The 16,692-nt window shown below is 48.2% G+C and overlaps 1 protein-coding gene across 1 annotated transcript in view; it reads right to left on the bottom strand.

Annotated features, from left to right (window-relative positions):
- The window catches only part of LOC119431773 (chorion peroxidase), a 162,439-nt gene extending 152,470 nt beyond the window's left edge, over positions 1-9,969 (bottom strand). Inside the window, exon 1 of the mRNA XM_049657393.1 lies at positions 9,747-9,969. The gene's annotated coding sequence lies outside the window, so the exon portion shown is untranslated. The remainder of the gene's footprint in view (positions 1-9,746) is intronic.
- Between the last annotated feature and the right edge of the window lie 6,723 nt (positions 9,970-16,692).

Here is a 16,692-nt window from a genome sequence, read left to right as displayed (position 1 = left end):
CAGAAATAAAGAAAATGAAAGGGAGAAAGAAGAGAAAAGAAAACAAATCTGAGCCTGAGAACGGGAAAGAGTTGGCGGGTGTACTTTGCTTCTCGGTCGAGAGTGCAGCGCCCTGCAGCTGCCGACGGTTTCTTTCTTCGTGTCTTTTCGTCCCCGTGGCCGTCCGCCACAGGAGCCGCGTGACCGCGTGTCCTCCCCTCTCAGTAGCTTCCCTTTCCCGGAGGATGCTGCCACAGCCGCGAAGGTGAATTGTGAGAGAGGGCGAGTGCGGAAGGAAGGACGCGGTGGCGCGTGACCCGGACGAGGCGCGTGTCCTGCGTGACCGCTTGTCCGCTCACCTCGCCGTGCACACCCCTAAGCCCCTCCCCTCCGCATCCGGTGGCGGTGGTTGTTGCGCCGCCAGCCGTGTTTTCTGTTTCGTTGTTGTCTCGGAAGAGGTTGCACCGTGCGCCACGTCGCTGTTCTCGTCGAGGCCTTTCTATGCGGTGATGGGTTTTCTCACGATGCGACAGGGCGTTCTCGAAGCGAGCCGAGTCGCACGTGGCTAGACAGGACGGCCATGCGCGCTTGCGCCGGCGACTCGGGGTCTTCAGAAAAAATTGCTGCGGCTTAGCCCAGCTAACCCTGGATCATCATCATCATCATCATCATCATCATCATCATCAGCCTATATTGTATGTCCACTACAGGACGAAGGCCACTCCCTGCGATCTCCAATTACCCCTGTCTTGCGCTAGCAGATTCCAACTTGCGCCTGCAAATTTCCTAACTTCATCATCCCATCTGGTTTTCTGCCGACCTCGACTGCGCTTCCCCTCTCTTGGTATCCATTCTGTAACCCTAATGGTCCACCGGTTATCCATCCTACGCATTACATGGCCTGCCCAACTCCATTTCTTCCACTTAATGTCAACTAGAATATCGGCTATCCCCGTTTGCTCTCTGATCCACACCGCTCTCTTCCTGTCTCTTAACGTTAGTCCAAAGATCTTTTGTTCCATTGCTCTTTGTGCGGTCCTTCACTTGTTCTCGAGCTTCTTTGTTAGCCTCCAAGTTTCTGCCCCATATGATAGCACCGGTAGAATGCAATGATTGTACACTTTTCTTTTCAACGACAGTGGTAAGCTCCCAGTCAGGATTTGGTAATGCCTGCCGTATGCACTCCAACCCAATTTTATGGTATGGTACGGAGAACTTTATTGAGTCCTGAAGGTCAACCCTGGGTTGACGCGGGCCGCTCCCACGTTGGGACTGTCAGGCCGAGCCCTTCAGCCACATCGCGGGCCTTCTGGACTGCCCGTAATTGGTCAGAGAGTGATTCACTTCGTAGCATTTTATTCCAATTTTATTCTTCTGTGAATTTCTTTCTCGTGATCAGGGTCCCCTGTGAGTAATTGACCTAGATAAACGTACTCCTTTACAGTCTCTAGAGCCTGACTGGCGATTCTGAATTCTTGTTCCCTTGCCAGGCTATTGAAAATTATCTTTGTCCTCTGCATATTCATCTTCAACCCAATTCTTACACTTTCTCGATTAAGGTCCTCAATCATTTGTTGTAATTCGTCTGCGTTGTTGCTGAATAGGACAATGTCATCTGCAAACCGAAGGTCGCTGAGATATTCGCCGTTGATCCTCAGCGAATATCTCAGCAACCTTCGGTTTGCAGATGACCCTGGATATTCAAAGCGAAAGCTTGGTTTACTCTTGGTTAACTCTTGGTTTCTTTTCGCGCACTTTCATGTCCCTCTTCCCGATTAACATTTCAATTAAAGATCACAGTTAGCTTCCCTTGTACTTTGGTTTCATTGTCGTTTGGCCTTATACGGTTGTGACTAACAAAAATCAAGCCCACTGGTTGTTCTTGTTATAAGGAAAGTACAGGAGCTTAGACTGCCTGAGTGATTTCTTTATAAACATGTTTTTTTAAGCAGTCTCAGCGTAAGCTAGGTGTATCGCACGGCGATGCTTACTTCAGTGATTGACAATAGCCTACAAGAACAATGCGAAACATTAAACAACACATCAGTCCCAATGTTCTGTATGTAGCTTCAATGTAGTTCTTCCGTATGTGAAAGTATATATCTGGAAATATGGTCGCTTGTCAAGTTTACCACAATAGAGCGCGGCCTAAGAAGCAGTATGGCTACATAGCTTAATCTAATCATCGCTGAAAATGACAAACGTATTTATGTTGTCTCACACTGAAGTCAGAAGAGATTGCCGTTGAGTAAGCGGTGGACATTCACATCAGCAACGGAGAAGTGAAGATGGCACGTCCCTTGTCCCAAAGCCCGATAATGTATTTTCTTCTTAAATGTCTTTTCACAGGAAATATGAAATACGGTGTGATCATCTTTAAGATTTTCCGGGCTTTTTAAAAATTGTGGGTTGCAGATAACATAATCGTAGTCCTTGAGCAGGATTATTTAGAGAGGCGGACAGTTCTTGTACGTGAAATCGAAGCATGTATTCAACTAAAAAATTCGCTAATTAACTTCTTAGTGAATTACTTTACGGCAGATAATGGAACGTATGAATCGTAGCCGGTGAGCTTGCAAGGCGTATCGACTAGGATTGAATTTCCAGAATGACACTAGTCTGTAGATACACGCCATGAAACACGCCGTAAGAATGCACTGTTGGTTATCTAGCTTTTTTTAACAAAATGCTCTTTTTTGCATTGAAGCACAAAAGTTACTGAAATGGCCACGCATTTCGTCCCACAATTTGGGAAATATCTCGAACCTGGTGTCATCCTGGATATCCATTTCAAGTGGATACGTCTTGCAAACTCACCGGCTACAATTCTTAAATTGAAATATGTGCCGTAAAGTTATTAATTAAGAAGCTATTTATTGAACTTTGGTTAAGATAAAGGTTTACTTCGGGGCCTGATATCTAAATACAAGGGAAAGGAGAAATTGTTTTTCTCGGCAAGCACTGCACCAAATCTGATGAGGTTTGTTGCATTTAAAATAAAGCGTTAATATCTAGTCACTGTTCGTTGCCCATTTTTGGTTTAGGTTGTTAATATTTCAATGAAAGTTTACAAAGATCGCAAATTTTTAAAAGACGAACCTATCAAGTTTACAACTGTGTAACTCACCAATGAAAAATCATATAACAACTCTGTCCATTGCACCTAATAGTACATCTAAAGCAGACTAAATCCGTGTATTATCTATGGTCTCATGTACGCCACTAGTTTGTCAGTGGAGCTTTTGCAAAACCCATGTAAACAATGTAATGATTTCACGTAAGATAAAAATTGACATATCAAATTTGTCCGCTTTGAATGCTCTAATGGATGCAGTTGACAGAACTTCGATATCTGTTGTAGGTAAAGAGCTCCGAATTTGTAAACTTTGCGCTTCTATGTTTTTTTTTTTTCAAACTTACCCGTTTTTCAAAATTTGGTTAAAAAACGTTATGGCATGAATCGAAATTTCACTTCAAACAGTCACTAGAATTTAACATTCTCTCTCAAATACAACAAATTTCATTAAAATCGGCCCAGTGGTTATCTCAAAAAAGTGTTTATGCGTATTACGTGTATTTGAATAGGCGGCATCGGAGTTGGGCCCGAGCTAACGCTTCCTCTTAAGTAGTTCAATTATGTGTTTGGATTTGTCCTGACAGTAATGTCCGCATCTTCGAATAATCCTGTTCAAGGACAAGATTCACGCTATCTGCCATAGGCGATATTTAAAAATTCGGGAAAACTTAATGATCACTCCGTATGTCACTAGAGTCCTCCACATTTCACCACGTTAACGGCATGCGGGGAAACTCGTGCTTACAGCGAAGCTACGCCGGCGAGTTCTACAACCGGTTTCCCTGCGGAAGCATACTGCACAGAGCGGGGCCGGTGCGGTGATGTCGGCGCGGCGCGCAGGTACATGCCTCGGGTATCGCGCATAGCATAGAAGTACTAATGCGTAGGATAGATAACCGGTGTACACTTAGAGTTACGGAATGGATACCAAGAATGCGCAGTCGAGGACGGCAGAAAACTAGGCTAGGCATTTTTCTTGGCCGGCATTGACTTGGCACACTCTTAAATAAAAAATATTTTTGTTTTTTGTTGAAAAAACATAGATTGACTTTGTTTTAATTAATATACAACGTAAGACAATCACTTTTTAGAAGTACTTTTCTTTTTAATCTACATTTTCACAAAACGCGCTCGTAGTCTGTCGCCATTTTTTTTTTTTTTTTTACTGCGAGTGCGCTCTGTTTTCCGGTTTAGAACCGCGTAGCCTAAAGTGTACTCAAGGTCCCGAAGTGCACTCCCCGTAAGTGCACTTAACTTGCCCGCTTGACAGGGGCATTAGACATGCCTGGAGTATTTGCGGTGCTCGCTGAACAAATTCGTCTAGGAGCGTTTCTTCGGATTCTTTTTATCTCAAGGTAATCTGGTGTTGGCGATGCTCAAATTCTTATAATATACGTAGTTCGATGTGAGTTTCACATTGCTTACTTTATTTCACCTCAGCGTTACCCGACACTATATATTAATTTAAAAAAATCAAATGTAACGTTATTGTAACGACCCGTTCCAATGTTCGAAGTGTAACTGGAGCGCGTTCTTTTCGCATTAAAGGAACTTGTAACGGGCTCTCGTTTCAATATTGGGAAGGAACGAGGAACGAGCTTTCGTTCCTGTTTTTGAAGAACGTGTGCAACACTGCCGCTAAGCCACCGCAGCCACTTGTAGCTCTTGAAAAGACTGAGCCGTTGCCAAATAGTTGCACCGGGTATAGTTGGGCGCTTGCAAAGGCTGATATACTTCTGGCAGTAGCAAACGAGTACCCCAGAAGTTCAGAAGGACGTGCGAACTCCCTTAAACAGATTCGCTGTCTTTAAGGTGCGAGTAGCCCACATTTACATGAATGCGCTTGGTTTAGACATACACCGCGGCTTCTGCATCCGTCGTTAAACACCTCTGCGCTGGTGCAGTTTCCGTATCACTCGCGGGCTGTGCACGAACTGCTGTCTGTCCCCCGTGTGAGTAACACGAAGGGCCGTTGACGGCGATACAAGGTCATTGTGCACGGCGGCTAAAGGGCACGGGGGGACCTTGACAGACACGTGTAACCTGGAGCGACTATTTTGCACTGCGTTCTATATTTTATGTATTATTTTTTTTTACAGGTCTCGGTTTGTGGACACTTCGGTCAGTCCCCGCACCGGCGGTTCTCCGAGCCCTCCACAGAGCTATTATCGCCTCTTTCCGCGTCTCCTTTTTCTCAAAAGCCCTCTTGGGATTCTGGCGGGGCTGTTCCGACGCGGACAGGAGACTGCTGCCTTGCCCCCTCCCCCTTGTATGATACGGATCGCCGCTCTTTCTCTTTTTCAACTCTCTTTCACAGCGGCAGACGCGGCGCGGAGGTTCTAGAACTGCCTTCCCAGGACTGCTTGGCTACTGGCCAGGACCTCGGGCGGCATCGATAATGAAAACCTTGCGGCTGCCATGCAAAAGCGGTCTGCACGTTTCGCGAAACAATGGATAGTCAGCAGCTGACCATAGTATTGCAGTGCGAGATGCCGGCTTCGGACACCGGCCACGACTCCTGTCTTAAGTCCTACGACCCATTATCGCTTATTTAAGCGCGATGGATCGCCATACACCCCAGTATAGGCGTATAAATGTGGGCGAGCTTCTACTCAGTTATGCAACGAATGCATGGAAATTGGGGATCTGGAGAACTTTGCCTGCTATATTATTTACCTTAGTACTATATTGTTCTTGTGGGTTATATTGTGCTTTCATTTGGTGTTTTGTTCGATGACGTACATAGCTGCCGTGTGCACCCTGTAGTGGTCTACAGCATGAAATGAATAAATAAAGTGTCATGTGGTCCTGTCGGTGGTTCAATGCCAAAACGAAGAAAAGAAAAGAATACCAAAGAATACCAGCAAGCAAGAGGCGTTGCAAATGCATGAGTGCAGCATATAACGTTTCCTGAAGCACGGATGATAGTGCGAAAGGAGTTCTGGCCCGTTCTACTTGCATGCGCTCGTACGCTATACTGAACTGATGGGCACGTAGTTTAAACAGGAGGAGGAAAAAGAAGAAAGGAAAGGCAGGGAGGTTAACCAGACGCACGTCCGGTTTGCTACCCTACACAGGGGAAGGGGTTTAAAGCGATGAAAAGAAAGAAAGGAGAGAGAGGGAAAAAGTACTCTCAGAATGAACGCGTGCGGTTGTCCAACACTTCACAATTGCTCACTGAGGCCAGTCGACTTCATGAACTGTAACAATGCCCACGTCGCTTTGTAAGCCTGCGACGCGTGGGGCCTTGGTCCAAGAATCTTTGTCTCTGAAAACGGTCTGCTGTCTAATCGCTTTAACACACTCCGAAGAATGACGTGTTCGATGTCATAAAGATGGCAGAAACGCAACACGTGTTCGATCGTCTCCTCACAGTTGCACCAGTCACAGATTTTTGTGTTGGACACGCCCATAAAGAATGAGTACGCTTTCGTAAAAGCCACCCCTAACCAGAGGCCGCAAAGTAAAGTTGCATCACGGCGGGGGAAGTTCGATGGAATCTGCAGCCTCAGTGTAGGATCCAGCCGGTGGACACGACAGTTCGAGAAAATCGCGGTGCTCCATGAAGCTCCAGTCTTGGTTTGAGCGAGTAAACGAAGACCCCTCGCAGCGTCTGTCCTTGATAAGGGTATAGGACTGTCAGGTATTTCTTATGTGCTGACCGGGCGGCATCATCAGCAAGGTCATTACCGACGATGCCACAGTGCCCCGGCAGCCATTGAAACATGATGTCATGTCCGTTCATGAGGGCATTATGGAGAACCTAACTGGTCTCAAACAACAGTTGTTGATGGGTCTTGCATCGTAATGCCGACTGCAGACTCGGGAGGGCTCCCTTGAGTCACAAAAGATGACCCACTTTCAAGGGGGTGCTTCTACGATGTAATTAACGGCAGCACGTAGGGCGGCAAGTTCTGTTGCCGTAGAGGTCGTTATGTGGGACACTTTGAACTTCCTTGTGAGTTCTAAGGCCGGGATGATAAAAGCGCCTGTGCAGCTGGTGGCTGAGGCAGATCCATCGGTTTAAATCTGCGTTCTTTGTTCATATGCATCGTTCAGTTATGACAATGTATGTCAACTGTCGTAGAGCCACTGTGGAATGACGGACCTTCTTAGTAATTCCCGGAATCGTGAGGTGTACTTGTGGCTGTCATAGACCTCTTGCTGCTGGTGTAAAGCCCGACGAAAGGCAGCCTTGATGTGTCGCAACAAGTTTTGAAAACGTGGCTTGAGATCTTTGTGCCGGCAAAGCAGCAATGTGTTGACTGGGTACGCGACACAGGTGTCGAATGTGTGCTCTGAGGTTGTCAACCGTGATGTATGTTGGAACCAAGTAGTCTCTAGCAGACATGATACTTGCATGAGTCGAGGCGCCTCATGGTAGTCTAAGACATGTCCGTAAAGCCTGGCCTTGCAAACTTTGGAGGGTACGAATATTTGTTTTGCATGTGCTCACCAAAACCGGCAAGTTGTACCGTAAAAAGCCCGGAAACAGTGTTCTGTACAGCTGCAGTATGGACCATACCGACGTGCCCCAGGTTTTCCCGCACAGGAACTTCATTATATGTACAACCTAAATTAGTCTCCGCTTCAGGTAGATGCAGTGGGGTCTCCATGAAAGGTCCCTGTCAATAATCACACCTAAGAAGCGGTGGGACTTCTGGTATGTAATAGCCTGGCCATTGAGAGAAACAGGGTACGGTGTCATGGACTTGCGCGTAAACGCGATGAGCGCACATTTTTCGATGGCCATACTAAGGCGTGTTTTCGGAGATACGAACAAGTTAGGGTGGCTGCCCGCTGAATTCTTGCGCGCACTTGAAGACGAGTCACCGCAGATGACCAAAGACAAATAACGTCAGCGTAGATATACAGGTGAATTGTCTTGGGTAATAGTTCAACAAGGTCAATCACCGCTAGGTTAAAGAGAATAGGGCTCAATACCCCGCCCTATGGGACGCGGCCGTATGTGTAATAGTTGGCAGTGGGGCAACTTTCGGTCTGCACAAAGAAGGACCTTCTGGTCAAATAGTCTCGGATCCACTGAAACATACGGCCACCGATTCCAACAGCCTCCAATCACTCGAGGATCACTTCATGTGCGACATTATAACGCCTATTTCACATCAAGAAAGAGCGCCACTGATATGCGCTTGAGGCATTTTTGTTGGTGTATGTACGTTGTCAGGTCAATAACATTGTCTATTGAGGACCTGCCTCGCCGAAAGCCTGCCATTGACTCAGGGTATAAATTGTCACGGTACTATTCCTCAAGAGGAGCGTCGATGAAGAAGACGTTTTTGATCTGGCGCGCTCTCGCCCATATGATTCAGCGCTTCATCGCCTTGTAAATATAGTGTAAATACGTTTTCCTGTTGTGTCTGCCTCCCCGTAAATCTTGGTCCGCCAAGTCGCCACGCTCGGCATGTCTACGGGTGGTGAAAGTGCGTCACCGGCGGCCGCCATGCCAGCCGTCATCCTGGCTCCACCCCCTGACCCTGGGACCTTTTCCGGCACTGATGGCGACGACGTCGACGAGTGGATTCACCTCGATGAATGCGTCAGCGCAGATTACAGGTGAGACCCGACCTTGATGCTGGCAAACGTCTTATTTTATCTGAAGGGAACTGCGAAGGCCTGGTTCGATAACAACGAAGAGGTCATCACAATCTGGAGCGTATGTGAGAAGTTTCGCCAACCTGCAGGCTGCCAGCGTGCCGCCAAGACAGAACTTGCATCACGTGTGTGATCCTCTACCGAGTCGTACCTCACGTACATTCAGGATGTGCTTACCCTTTGCCGAAAAGCTGACGCCAAGATGACAGAAGCCGATAAGGTCGCGCATGTGCTGAAAGGGATCGCGGACGATGTGTTTCAGCTGATCGCGTTTGAAGACTCTTCGACAGTCACCGATATTCTTACTGAATGCCGATGCCAACGTGTGAGGACGTTCGAATGACGACTCAGCCTTCCACGTCGGAGACTATCACACGAATCGTTCAACGCGAAATCGAAGCCTCATCGCCCGCAAATTTCATGCGAAGGGAGCCCCATGATACACCTAACCAACCATTTCACTTATACAATCCGTTGTTCGTCAAGAACTGGCAAACGTGGGCTTTCAAAACATCTGCTCTGTCAACAGCCCTGACATTTACCCTTCGGCCATCTTCAACCCTATCCAACGCCATTGTCCTACTCCGAATATCGCGATCCGAATGCGTGGAGGACGCCGGACGATAAGCCTATTTGCTTCCGATGTGGGCGTGTTGAACACATTTCACAATACTGCCGAAGTCCTTGGCCCTCACTTTCTCGACCAAGCTTCTCCAGCTTCCGCTATCCACCCCGAAGTCAACACCAGGTACCATCCCAAGCTGAACCAGAAACATTTGCCGAGAACACTTGGAACGCCGCCCAGTACAGCCGCTCGCCCCCACCACGACACTGACCTTCTCGTTCACCTCCACCACGCCGTTCCAACTTCCCTGTCCCCGTCCGACGCCCGGCGTTTTCCTTCGGAAAACTGACGGCTGCACCTCCTGGAGGTGACACTGCTGTTACGACCTGCCCTCAAATTTCTCCGTTGACGCTCCCTACCAGTCAGAACCTGATCGACGTTGAAGTGGATGGCCTACCTGTTACAGCTTTGATTGATACCGGCACCTATATTTCTGTTATGAGCTCTCACCTCCGTCAGCAGTTGAAGAAAGTTATGATCCCTGCCCCATCATCTGTTGTACGTGTGGCCGATGGTGGTATGCCTCCCGTAGCTGGCCTCTGTAACGCACGTGTCAGTGTTGCCGGCCGTCAAACTTCTGTTTTGTTCACCGTCCTGGCCCACTCTTCCAATGACGTCATCCTCGGTCCTAACTTTTTATCCGCCCACTCCGCCCTCATCGACTGTTCCGCTGCTACTGTACAACTTGGCCGACCCGTGTAATTGACCAACCCGGACCAATCAAAAGTCGCCTCTGTTCTGCTGAGCACGTCCGTTTGCATGTACTACTTGTGTCTGCCTCCCCGTAACAATATTGTGGCGTTCAAGGCACCATTCGAGGCGTCTAAGGATAATCTTTTCCATTACTTTCCATATGCAACTTGCCAGGGCAATAGGGCGATATGATGTCAGGTCTAAAGGTGACTTTCCTGGTTTAAGTAGTGGTATAAGCCGACTTATTTTCCATCGCTTAGGAGAAATTCCGTCATGCCATGGGCGGTTGTAGTAATTCAACAGCTCTTTCCTGGCCTCTCATCCAAGATGGGCAAGAGCTGCATACGTGATGCCGTCGGTAATTTAAACACGTTTCCGAACAGGGAAAGACGTGCATGGGTGGTGCAATCGCCGGCCCAGACTGGCAGGGTAAGCTGCATCTAGTAAACATTTTTAACCAACCAATTACCTAACAGAAGCTCACGCAGCACGTCCATCTTGGTCGGTGCCAGGCATTTCTGTATTCCGTCGGTTCTTCTTGTGACACGTGTGGGGTCATCAATGGCCGTTCTTCGCCAGAAGGTATGGCTGGAACGTCAGTTGCAAAAGACTCTAAACAGAAGAAGGAATTGGGAAAAGTTGCCAGCGATAAATACTTGCGACGTGTAGCCAGCATTATATAACGAAATGTATATTTTGCGAAAGCGCGTTGCCAGAAACGCTTCGTTTACGCGGCGACGGCTTTTGTTCTCCGTCGTACGTGGTACGCTGTGCGCACGTCGAATTCTTCCAGAAAACCTGTACTGCTTGCCTCGCGAGGATAGCAGAAACAGTCAGTGTTACACAGTCGAGCAGCCAAGGTTAGATTTTGGGAGGGCTTTTGCCTTTTAAAGCAAGCAGATTTCCTTGGCTCTTTCGTCCATTTTCGTTGTCGAAGGTTGCACTTTCTCCACCGATCAAAATTAGCCAAGGCAAAGGGCGTGTGCTCTCACACAGCGGAGTCGTTTTATGCACTGAACGCGAACTATTATAGCTTTTCGAGACGCACGCACTGTCCACTACCACTAATGATGTGCTGGTTAATGGCTCTGTTCTTTACCGAATTACGCGGTGAAACGACAAATGTTACCTATAAATATCGTCACCACAATAAACATATGCCGCCAAGCGCACCATTCCTTTAAAAAAAGCGAGCAACTTTATAGAGGCGTTCGGTTATTCGCTTAGACTGGCAATCATTGTCGATGGTTTGTGTAATTTTTTTTATACACTACCTATGTCTGAGCCAGAAATGCTCCATCCACCAACTCAACACGATTATTTAAATCAGATTTTCTTTTCATCTATCCCGGAAATTAAGGAAGGCTTTTCGCTGAAAACGTTTGACTGCCATAATGTCATTAGAACCATCATCGGAAAAGAAATATATGTAGCCATCTTCACTAAGGACATCTGTCAATTTGAAGGATTTTGTCCCGTAATGCATCCATTGCAAGGGCGAAGTGTAGTTTAAATGTCAACGATGATCGGCCCCAGCACTCTGATTATCTCGTGAAGAATACGTGAGCTTGGTGGACCCTGTTCGAATGTCCGTGTTTTGAAGTATCCTCAGAGGTACTGCTGGTACTAAGCCAAAAAACGATGGCTCTTATTAACACAGTCGGTACTTAACTGCCCGTACTGCATTTTCACTTGCTCTATAGGTTTTAAGAGGAGTGTTTTGTTCTTATGCATGAAGGTTTACGGCTTGTTTGCGGCGACGTTATACTCAGATCAAGTGAACAACGCAGATAAAGAAACAGAATGCACCCTCTTCGAACTTAAGGTAGCAGCATTTCGGGCAGTCCATGCAGTGACAGCTCAGAGGCTATGACGTTTTGCTGTGGAACGTCAGGTCACGGGAGCGATTCCCGGCCAAAATGCAAAAACGCTCGTTTGCTTACAGATCGCCGTGCACTAAAACTTATTCCGTAACACAGAGTTGCTTTCGTACGTCAAACTTCATGAATAAATCACACTTTGGATAGCGGCTGCTTTGCATGCTATGTTGTTCCCGTGATAGGAAGGGCGGTATTCGAGATACGCACAACAGCGTAATCTTTGAATCCGAAATAATCAGCCCTGCTGGAGACCTTAACCTACGCGAAGACCGATTTCCGAGCAAAGCGTGAATGTACATGTATAGGTTAGGGCGGCGATAACCCGAACGCCGTGACGGCGACCTAACGCTCACCGTCCTGGTAGACCGGTGGCGTGATCCGTGCGTGGCAGCTGAGGGCCTTGCCCCAGCTGGGATGCTCAATGTTGTTGCAGGAGCCGTCCAGGGAGCGGTAAGGAAAGGATGGGTCGCACTTCGTCGGGTACAGCCGGCCACACAGCTCCTTGCGCGTCGACACCGCCTCCAGCTCGCTGAGGTCCAGCTTATACACAGCCTGTTGCACCTCTGTCTTGGATGCGTTGTGCCTGTGGCCGGGAAAGGTGAAAAAAATAATAAAAAATGCAGGGTATTACTTATTGAAACCACGATATATACGGCACGCTGTATAGCCGTGGGACTCCAGATTATTTTTGACCACCCGGAGCTGTTAATGGTGTTGGGCTGCTAAGCAAGAGGTCGCGGGATCAAATCCCGGCCATGGCAGAAGCATTTCGATGGGGGCAAAATGCGGAAAACACCCGTGTACTTACAGTGAGCTGTACGTTAAAGAACCCCAGGTGATCCATATTATTACGGAGACCCCAACTACGTCCTGCCTCCTAATCAGATCATGGTTTAGGCACGTAAAAACCCAATAAAAAAAAAAGAGCACCAGAAGTTCTTTAACGTGCTCTCAAAGCACGGCACACTAGCGCTGTTGTATTCTGCTCCCATTGGAAATGCAGCCACCGCGGTGGGGACTCGAACCGACGACCTTGAGCTTAGCAGCGCAAACCAATAGCCACAATGCTACCGCGGCTCGTGGAAGGTGACAATATTCGTAATGAAATACGCTGTCTCAATATGCTGCCCTCTTAACCTTGCTTCACATAGTTTCCGGGTATACGAGTAAGTGGAACATTTTTACAAATATTTTCCGCTAATGTAAAGGAACGATTGGACGCTGTGCCGCATATTGATAAACATGGTTCTATGGTGGATGCACGTGAAGTGACGTTCAGGCTAACAGCGACTATTTTACTGAAACGGCGTTCCTCATACTTATTGTTATGTGTACATAAAAGTTAAAAACAAATTCAATATACCGAATGCCGTGGGCATACACTGTATTTCGCAATTTTAGGCAGAACGCCGTTTCATTTATGTTAGTGGAAAATATTCGCAATAAAATGTCCACTTATAGTTGCAATTGAATTTAAACACAAATTTTAGTATACCGGATGTTCAAAATTAGTCTTTACGAAATTTTTAGAAATCGCCTGTAGCAGGTCGCATAATTCTTATCATTGAACTGGGTTATTCGATGAGGCGGACATTAGTAGTACGAGAAATACAAACACATATTACACTAATTCACAACAAATTATCAAATTAACTTCTTAGTTTATTACTTTACGACAGATATTGGAATTTACGAATTGTAGCCGGTGAGCTTTTCAGGCGTATACACTAGGAATGAATTTCCAGAATGACACCAGTTTGGAGATATGCGCCATCAAACTCGCAATAAAAATACACTGTTGTTCCACTTACTTTTTTACCAAAATGCTGTTTTATACATTGAAGCCCAAAAGTAACTGGAACTCCGATGTATTTCGTCCCACACTTTGGGAAATAATATCTCGAAAGAGAGAAAGAGAAAATGAGACCGAGGGAGAGAGAGAAAGAAAGAAATTGTAGCAGCACCAACGAGGCGTCGCGCAGAGCTGCTGCCGACGCCGTTCGCGCTTTGCCGTTTCCCCGCGTTCGCGCTGAACGCCCGCGGTGTCTGTGACTAGAGCAGACGCCTCTGGCGGCGGCTTGAACAGTGGCGCACCGACGGGGGGGGGATTCGGGGGTTGGAACCCCCCCCCCCCCCTGAGGCCGACTTGACCCCCCCTTTTGTTTAACCCCTTTTCTTTCCTTACGCATTTGAGTACTGCAACTAAGATGTAAGACGCGCAATCGTCTGCACACTCGCAAAAAGCGCATTTATTGACAATTTTCCGTGAAGACATCGAAATTAGTGCTGTTTAGATGGTATTGCAAACTGTCACCCCCCCCCCCCCCCCCTGCCAGAGATCCTGGGTGCGCTACTGGCGGCTTCAGTCACGAAAACGTTTGTCCAGTCATGTTTGGAGGCGCAGCTTGGCTGGGACGTCACCGGGGAGATAAAGCTCAGAGCCGCCGCGACGGCGGCACAACTCTCGTTGACTCTGTGGCGAGTACTCATTGACATGGGACGACCAAAGAAGATCCGGACACCCGAAGAAGAAGCCGCTCATCTTGAAGCGCGCCGCGCGGCCAAGCGAGAATCGGCGCGTCGGCGGTGAGCCGATTCGGAATACCGTGCCTAGCAGCACTTAGCATTTCCTAGCAAAACTTAGCCAAGCCTAGTAAAACCTGGAAGAAGCTAGGTCGACCACCAGCTCCGTTGTTTGCTCCAGTCTTGCACCACTAGTGCAAGCTGCCTACTTTTTTTTTCGACAGTGATAGCTGAAAATAGGTGGCACATTTTTTTTACAGTGATAGCTGAAAATAGGTGGCACTTTTTTTGACAGTGATAGCTAAAAATGGCACCTTCGGGCGAAAGTGACATTTTTTTTACAACGTTTATGAAATGGTGAATACAGTTAACAAGGAAATGCACCATCCCTCCGCCCGTGGAGTATAAGTTGTAGCAGCTGCACAGGCCGGATCCTGCATGTGCACAAAGCCGTAAGCAGAGCAGCTGCAGGAAGCAGAGGAGGCAAGACACACGCTGGCGCTCGTAGCTGAAGGAGGGAAAGGAGGCCCGGCGTAAAGAAAGAATGGCAAGGGTAGACGCCGGTGCCAAGAGTTTTCGCTATCGGTGCAGCATACCTCCATACAATGCGAGGCCGTCCGCGGGAAGTGGGAGGGGGGGGGGGGGGATTGGAAAGCGTTAGAAATATTCAGCAAGATCCGCCAGAATATTACATAACGCTAGTCTGAACTTTCTTTCTGTCTGCTATCGAAGCGAATAAATCGTAGGTTTTGGGGCAATCCGTGGAGCCTGTTTTTTTTTTTTTTTTTTAATTCACTTTCACCTTGCCAGAGTGTTTCGAATACGTCCTCTCAGCGATTGTGCCACCGGCAATTTTCGCCTTTATGCGAATGCGAGAAAAGGGACTTGTCGCCTCATCTGCGGTCCGGAATGTTAACGACATCGCTGAACTATACAGCTATCGTTGCTTTCGTTACGGAATGTAGTGCGTCTTGCCTTTGTAACTTCTTTTATTCGCTGTGTTCTTGTTTCTGTTTTAGAAGTATGAACGGTTCCATCCCTGCTGCGCTGCTATGGGAGAGTCTGGTGAGCGTGCGAGCTAAGCACTGATTAATAGGGTGTCCATTAAGGCCAGTGACGTTGTAGATTACTAAGCTAAATATTATCATTTTAATTATGCCATAGTGCCAACACAAGCTGTTAATATCCTTCGAGCACACCAGCGATTCACGCAAACTAACGGTGCAGCCGAGGAGCTACACAAGCTTCTAACGAACGGTGGGTCGCCTTTGCCAGCGTCTTTCAAAGGTAAACCAACCTGTAATCTGTATATCTCGCTTGCTAACTCTATCTATCTCACTTTCGCAAGCGCGCAACCAAGACGAAGGCCGGCGGTGAACGCCCGCGCAGAACCCGTTATGTCACGATTACAGCACGCGGCGACGGCGGCCATTGCACGATGTCATAACAGCGGAGACCTTCTCCCTCCTTTGGCCGACTTATCAGCGGGGCCGAGCTAAAGCGACGGCGGCCTCCGCGCGATAAGCAAAAAGAAGCAGCTTTCTCTTGTTTTCCTCCTGGCGGTATCTCGCCCTGGCTCGTGCTCACACGGGTTAACAAAAATCGAAAGTCCTTGCCCAGTGCGCGGACTCCAGCCGAGCTACAGAAGCGAGCGAGCGAACCTTGGTTCGAGCGGCGGGGGGATCCGCCTCGTCGTTCTTGGCAAGTGAGTCGAGGCCAGTGAATGGGGGGAGAGATGTAGGCGCCGGCCTTGACAGGCGATGCTGGGATCTGGGGCATGGCGGCGGGCGCTTGGCGGACGGGCACATGTATGCCGGCCGGCCGGGGCTTGCTTTAACCTTTGCATTCATCTGGGCTCGGGAAACGTTGGCACCGATGCAAACCGCCATAGTTCGCGCATTTGGCGGCACGTACTTGCATGCCGAGTCTGCCTGCCTGCCTGCCGGCGTAGTATGTGCTGGCGAGCCACAACACGGAAATGGCGGCCTACGTAAACACGGAAGAGCTGTCGATTCGTTTCGCACCGCCGTGATGAACTGGCACCGACGACACGCCTGTGTTCCGGGTCCTTCGCTGGGCATGACATGGCGTCTGAACAAGGCGCGTCTTCTGGGGTGCGCGGTCTTCTCGTCTGTTGACACGCTTGTCGTGTTTGCAGGAGGGCGCGAAAAATTACTTCCCGGCACTTCGGATGGAGAAGCGAATGTTGGCGTGCGCGTGTTCTATAAATGCGCTTGGACTGTTGGCGGAAGAACGAGTGCGTAGTGGGTACTTCGAATGCTCGGCGTGCACTCATGTCA

The sequence above is a fragment of the Dermacentor silvarum genome, chromosome 10 (assembly GCF_013339745.2).
Source record: "Dermacentor silvarum isolate Dsil-2018 chromosome 10, BIME_Dsil_1.4, whole genome shotgun sequence".
Taxonomy (NCBI): domain Eukaryota; kingdom Metazoa; phylum Arthropoda; class Arachnida; order Ixodida; family Ixodidae; genus Dermacentor; species Dermacentor silvarum.
The sequence above is the reverse complement of the archived record's forward strand: the minus strand, read 5'-3'. Positions and strand labels throughout refer to the sequence as shown.